Source organism: Penaeus vannamei, chromosome 22, assembly GCF_042767895.1.
Source record: "Penaeus vannamei isolate JL-2024 chromosome 22, ASM4276789v1, whole genome shotgun sequence".
Taxonomy (NCBI): domain Eukaryota; kingdom Metazoa; phylum Arthropoda; class Malacostraca; order Decapoda; family Penaeidae; genus Penaeus; species Penaeus vannamei.
In genome coordinates this window covers 4525245-4532744 of record NC_091570.1, presented here as the reverse complement: position 1 = coordinate 4532744, position 7500 = coordinate 4525245, and positions in this window count along the sequence as shown.

Sequence of the window (7500 nt, the reverse complement as noted above, 5' to 3'; positions counted from 1 at the left end):
GTGTTGGTATGGTGACTTATGGTGTTGTGTGGGCTTAATATGTGGTCTTTGAGAGGCTTTAAGGAGAGTGTATGGTGTCTTCAGATCAGGTACGGTTTGTTGGGGTCTTAAATGAATGTCTATGATTTTTTTTTCAGTTTTTGAAAAGGTCTGTAAATATCTTTAAGTTTGGGGTAATTCTTGATAAAGTCTTTATAAGTCTTTTAAGTTTGGTCAGGTGTTAAGAATCGCGAAGAATGTGGACTTGGGACTTGGCAAGATCACGAGAATGTGCATATGGTTTCTTGTATATTTTTTTTTAATTGAATAAAAAAAACCTGGATCTTGTTAATGTTCATATGATCTATTATTGACTCCAACGTTCAATTACCTTATGACGCGACATCAACATTGATCAAAAAGTCTTTGAAAATGGTAAGACAAAAGGCCATAAAAGCCTGTGATGATGATCTTTTCATTTATTTATTTTATTATTGTTATTATTATTATTATTATTATTATTATTATTATTATATATATATATATATATATATATATATATATATATATATATATATATATATATATATATATATATATATATATATAATTTTTTTTTTTGACTTGACTTGACTTGACTTGACTTGACTTGACTGACTACTATGGACCCTATGAGGTATAGTGTGGATGTGTGGTTGCTTATGAGATGATGTAGCGTCGGGTGTGACCGTATAGTGGATTGTGGCTTGAGATCGTGTGGCTGTGTGGTGTATGCTTGTCATGTGGTGAAAATTGTTTGCTCACGGTTAAGGTTCTTGCGATTATGTTAATTGTGTATTTTAATGTAAGATTATTCACAGTACACCGCACAATGATAATCTATATATCTACCTACCTACCTATGTATGTATGTATGTATGTATGTATGTATGTATGTATGTATGTATCTATCTGTCTATCTAATCTATCTATCTATCTAATTTATCTAATCTATCTATCTATCAGTCTGTTTATCTACGTATCTATCTATCTTGTTTGCTCACGGTTAAGGGTCCTGCGATTATGTTAATTGTGTATTTTAATGTAAGATTATTCACAGTATACCGCACAATAATAATCTATATATCTACCTACCTATCTATCTATCTATCTATCTATGTATCTATCTATCTGTCTATCTAATCTATCTATCAATCTATCTATCTAATTTATATCATCTATCTATCTATCAGTCTGTTTATCTACGTATCTATCTATCTAATTTATCTAATCTATCTATCTATCTATCTAATTTATATAATCTATCTATCAATCTATTTATCTACGTATCTATCTATCTCTGTCTATCTAATCTATCTATCAATCAATCTATCTATCCATCTATCTATCTATCTATCTATCTATCTATCTATCTATCTATCTATCTACCTACCTACCTACCTACCTACCTACCTACCTACCTACCTACCTACCTACCTATCTATCTATCTATCTATCTAATCTACCTATCTATCTACCTACCTACCTACCTACCTATCTATCTATCCATCTATCTAACTATATACATCCACCCCTCATATCACACTCGTTTATTTTAGGCCTAAAAAAAAAAAAAAAAACTTTTCCCTTCAGCGAAGTAGAGGCGCTGTCAACAGAAATTCCATTATCCCGATTTAATCTGTTTGAAGTGCTAACGCCGTTTTGTCGTGACGGCGTTTCAACGGAGCCGGAGTCGGAGGGAGGGAGATGCTACTCTCCTGGGGCCTCGGAGGTCGGGGCTGAAGGTGAGAGGGAGGGAGGGAAGGAGGGAAGGAGGGAGGGGGTGGGGAAGGAGGGAGGGAGGGAGATGCTACTCTCCTGGGGCCTCGGAGATCGGTGCTGAAGGTGAGAGGGAGGGAGGAGGAGGAGGGAAGGGAGGGAGGGGTGGGGAAGGAGGGAGGGAGGGGGAGATGCTACTCTCCTGGGGCCTCGGAGATCGGTGCTGAAGGTGAGAGGGAGGGAGGGAGGAGGGAAGGAGGGTGGGGGTGGGGAAGGAGGGAGGGGGTGGGGAAGGAGGGAGGAGGAGATGCTACTCTCCTGGGGCCTCGGAGATCGGGGCTGAAGGGAGAGGGAGGGAGGGAGGAGGGAGGGAGGGGGTGGGGAAGGAGGGAGGGAGGAGATGCTACTCTCCGGGGGCCTCGGAGATCGGTGCTGAAGGTGAGAGGGAGGGAGGAGGAAGGAGGGTGGGACGGAGGGGAGGTGGGGAAGGAGGGGAGGGAGGAGGGAGATGCTACTCTCCGGGGCCTCGGAGATCGGTGCTGAAGGTGAGAGGGAGGGAGGGAAGGAGGGTGGGAGGGAGGGGGTGGGGAAGGAGGGAGGGAGGGAGATGCTACTCTCCGGGGGCCTCGGAGATCGGGGCTGAAGGTGAGAGGGAGGGAGGGAAGAAGGGAGGGAGGGAGGGTGGGAAGGTGAGGGAGGGAAATGGTACTCCAGGAAGGAGGGAGGGTGCTGAAGAATGAGAGAGGAGGAAGGAGGGAAAGAGGAGGGAGGGTAGGTGGGAGGGATGGTTGGGACGAGGGAGGAGGGTGGGAGGGTTAGGGGGATGGAGGGTAGGTGGGAGGGAGGGAGGGTGGGTGGGATGGTTAGGGGAGAAGGAGGTGGGAGGGAGGGTAGGTGGGATGGATAAGGGAGGGAGGGAGGGTGGGATGGATGGAGGTGGGAGGGGAGGGTGGGTAGGTGGGATGGATAGGGGGAGAGAGGGTGGGTGGGGGAGGGAGGGTAGGTGGGATAGATAGGGGGAGGGAGGATGGATGGGAATGGATAGGGGGAAAGGAGGGGAGGAAGGGAATGGGGTAGGGTTGGAGGGAGAGAGGGAAGAATGGTGGAAGAAAGGGAGGGAAGGAAGACAGACAGACAGACAGACAGACAGACAAGAGGGGGAGAGAGAACAGACACTAAAAGACATCGATCCAATGAAAAAAAAAAATAATAATAAGATAATAATAATAAATAAATAAATAAATAAATGAATAAGTAAATAAAATTCTGTTCATAACTTTTTTGAGTGATATTGCTAACCAATTAACCAACAAACTATAGTATAACCAACACTACCATAACATTACCTCCTTGGCGGGTGATGGAGGAGGAGGAGAAGAAAGAAAAAGAACAGGAAAAAAGAAGAAGAGGATAAAGATAAAGATAAGAAGGAAGAGAAAAAGAACAGGAAAAAAGAGGAAGAAAAGGATAAAGATAAAGATAAGAAGGAAGAGAAAAAGAACAGGAAAAAAGAAGAAAAGGATAAAGATAAAGATAAGAAGGAAGAGAAAAAGAACAGGAAAAAAGAAAAAAAAGAGGATAAAGATAAATATAAGAAGGAAGAGAAAAAGAAGAAAAGGATAAAGATAAAGATAAGAAGGAAGAGAAAAAGAACATAAAAAAGATGAAGAAAAGGATAAAGATAAAGATAAGAAAGAAAGAGAACAGGAAAAAAAGAAGAAAAGGATAAAGAAAGAGATAAGAAGGAAGAGAAAAAGAACAGGAAAAGGATAAAGATAAAGATAAGAAGAAAGAGAAAAGGAACAGGAAAAAAGAAGAAGAAAAGGATAAAGATAAAGATAAGAAGGAAAAGAAGAAGAAGAAGAAAAGTATAAAGATAAAGATAAGAAGAAAGAGAAAAAGAACGGGGGAAAAGGATAAAGATAAAGATAAGATGAAAGAAAAAGAACAGGAAGAACAGGATAAAGATAAAGATAAGAAGAAAGAGAAAAAGAACAGGAAGAAAAGGATAAAGATAAAGATAAGAAGAAAAAGAAAAAGAACCGGAAAAAAAGAAAAGGATAAAGATAAAAAGGAAGAGAAAAACAAACAGGAAAAAGGAAGAACAGGATAAAGATAATAAGGAAAAGAAAAAAGAGAACAAGAGGAAGAAAAGTATAAAGATAAAGATAAGAAGAAAGGGAAAAAGAACAGGAAAAAAGAAAAAAAAGGATAAAGATAAAGATAAGAAGGAAAATAAAAAGAAGAAGAGGAAGAAAAACAGAAGAACAGGAAAAAAAGGAAGAAAAGGATAAAGATAAAAAGAAGGAAAAGAAAAAGAAGAAGAAGAAGAAGAGGGGGTAAGAATAAAAACCGACCAAGAATTTATTCCAGGAGAGCCGCGCTTACGAAGGAATGAGTGATTCATACACAAACTGCAAATGGCGCCAAACTCGAACCAGAGTAAAGATTATTTCGAATACATTTTATTCTTTTTTATTTGTATGATAATGTAACTTTTTTTTTTTTTTTTTTTTGTGTGTGTGTGTGTGTGTGTGTGTGTGTGTGTGTGTGTGTGTGTGTGTGTGTGTGTGTGTGTGTGTGTGTGTGTGTGTGTGTGTGTGTGTGTGTAATGTGCAGCTGAGCACGATAGATAGTTGGTAGATAGGGGATGGATTTGATTTTATTGACGGATAAATGTTGAAATATGTATAGAGGGAGAGGGAGACGGAGAGGGAGAGGGAGAGAGAGAGAGAGAGAGAGAGAGAAAGAGAGAGAGAGAGAGAGAGAGAGAGAGAGAGAAGAGAGGAGTTTGGTTAAAGAAATTCGAATTTGGAAAAGTATATTTGCATTGCGGAATTATCATCGAAGAGAGAAGAACGGAAATTGAATTCTCTCTCTCTCTCTCTCTCTCTCGCTCTCTCTCTCTCTCTCTCTCTCTCTCTCTCTCTCTCTCTCTCTCTCTCTCTCTCTCTCTCTCTCTCTCTCTCTCTCTCTCTCTCTCTTTCTCTTTCTCTCTCTATCTTTCTCTCTCTCACTCTCACTCTCCCTCTCCCTCCCTCTCCCTCTCTCCCTCCCTCCCTCCCCCTCTCTCCCTCTCCCTCTCCCTCTCCCTCTCCCTCTCCCTCTCTCCCTCCTTTCCTCTCTCTCCCTTCCGCGTGTCTATTACCCTATTTCTCTATCTCCTTTTTTTGCACCATTATTTTTCCAGGAGTCAGGAATGGCTCAGTGAGTGAAGAAATCGCTTTCCACTTTTTCCCATTTTTTTTCTTTTAATTCAAGAGTTAAAAGAGAAAGAAAATCGGAATGTTGATTACATTAGTGTGTCCTGGAAAGTCGTTTTTCCCCCCTTCCTCGCCCTCCCGTTTTCTTTAATGGGAAATTTGCTTAGTAGTATAACCGACCATTTTTTTTTAACCTCCTCTCGGTTTTTCTTTCTCTTAATTTAAACTCGGGAAGAAATTACTGTTACTTTCGCTTCTCAATTATCATATAGATTAAGATGTCACGAGTTGTTTGCGAAATTCTACGATGACGAAGAAAAATAAAGAGATTATATATATAAAAAAGCAGTTAATTAAGGAACCTCAGGATATTTTTTACCCTTATCGAAGTCACGCCATAAACAGTACTACGTAGAAAACGAAAAAATAAAAGAAATTATAAAAAGAGAGAAGAAAACGGCCATTTCAACCGTAATTAGGAACGTTTGTCGTCGAGATGCGAACGTATCTGCCTGATGCAAACGTTTTCGTAACTAAGGCAAAGTGTTCCTGAATGTAATGAAGCTCTTTGATGGTGTAGGAGGGGGGGGGGTAGGGGGAAGGGAGAGAGGGGAGAGAGGGGGAAAGAGGGGGATGGGAGGAAGTGGGGAGTAGGGAGAGGGGGAGAATGGGAGGAAGTAGGGGAGTAGGGAGAGGGGGAAGGGGAATGGGAGGAAGTGGGGAAGTGGGGGAGTAGGAAGGGGGAATAAAGAGGGGGTAGGGTGGGAGGAGTGAATGGGGTGGGGGAGGGGTGGGGGGCAGGAGGAAGGATGCATGGGAGGAGGTGGAGGGAAATGACACAGGAGAGAGGGAGGGAGGCAGAAAGAGAGAGAGGGAGGGGGAGAAGGAAGGAGGGAGACAGGGAGAGAGAGAGAGAACCAATTTTTTTTTTTTTACTTATTCCTCATTAATCGTAGTTTTGGCAATAATTCCTCTTCTAAGGACAGTCCAGTCCCACTTGTCTCCCCTTTTGATTTATTTATCCTCTTCCACTCTCTAATTCCTTCATTTTTATCTCTATCCACCTTTTATCGTGTATTTCATTACCCCATTAACACGACCTTTCGCTGTTGGCACTCTGACTAACTCCAGTGGCACTCTTGTCATTATCACTCATTTCTCTTTTCATTTATTTGCTTTTTGTAAGTTTGTGTGAGGGAGAGAGAGAGAGAGAGAGAGAGAGAGAGAGAGAGAGAGAGAGAGAGAGAGAGAGAGAGAGAGAGAGAGAGAGAGAGAGAGAGAGAGAGAGAGGGAGGGAGAGGGAGAGGGAGAGGATAAGGGAGGATAGAGAAAGAGGATGATATAGGAATGTACAACTGAGAAACGAAAAAAAAAAAGACGCGAAAAAGAGAAGGAAAAGAAAGAAAGAAAAAGGAGAACGAAAAACAACACCTAATTGCCAGCAGCCTAAAGCGCTTTCCACTCTTACTGAATTGAAAACAAAAACAAAACAAAACAAATGATAAATAAATAAATAAATAATTGTAATAATACGAAAAAAAATCATTTCCACCTCTCCGAAATGAATCAGCCACATCAAAAAATAGATAAATTAATAAATAAAATAGTAATAATAAAAAAAAAATCATTTTCCACCTCCCAAATTGATCAGCCACATCAAAAAATAGATAAATTTATAAATAAAATGGTAATAATACAAAAAAAAAAATCACTTTCCACCTCGACCCATGTTGATCAGCCACATCTCACTCATCACAACTAGCGGCCAGGACAAACGACCGCTCTTTAGTAGCGAAAAAGCGCTAACAACGTTCACTGCATAAAAGGCTCCGCTCAACTCGATTATTGCGCTAGTTAGGCAGCGAGAATACGTCAGGGTTGCCGGTTTGTGTTTATTGTCAGAAATATCTCTTCGTTTTTCCATCTGTTTGTGTTTGTTGTCAGAAATATCTCTTGTTTTTTCCCGTCTGTTTGTGTTTTGGGGTACGTGTGTGTGTGTTTGTTTATTTATTTGTTTATGTGTTTATTTGTATTTCGTGTATGTGTGTTTGTCTTTTGGGGTACGTGTGTATGTGTTTGTTTATTTGTTTATTTTTATTTGTATTTCGTGAATGTATTTAGCGGGAATTTGTTTCCTTCCACTTCCTTCTTCGTCTTCCCTAACCGTATTTTGTCTCGATTTTCTTACACTATTTTCTCTCTTTCTCTCTCTACTCCTTCTTGGCCCTCCTTTTTTTTACCGCCTTCTTACTCTCTTTCCCACTTCTCCTTCCTATCTTCCCCATCTTCCTCTCTTTCGTCTCTCTCCCTCTTTACTCATCTCCCCTTTCTCCCTCTTTACCTCTCCCTCTATCTCTCCCTTCGACCGCCACATCTTGTCTCTGTTCTCACCTCCCTTCTCCCCCTCTTTCTCCTCCTCCTCTTCCCCCTCCCCCCTCCCTTCTCCCCCTCTCCTCGTCTTTCCCTCGCTTCCCCCTCCTCTTCCTCCTCCTCCTCCCCCTTCCTCCCTCCTCCTCCTCCTCCTCCTCCTCCTCCTCCCCCTCCTCCCTTCTCCCCTCCT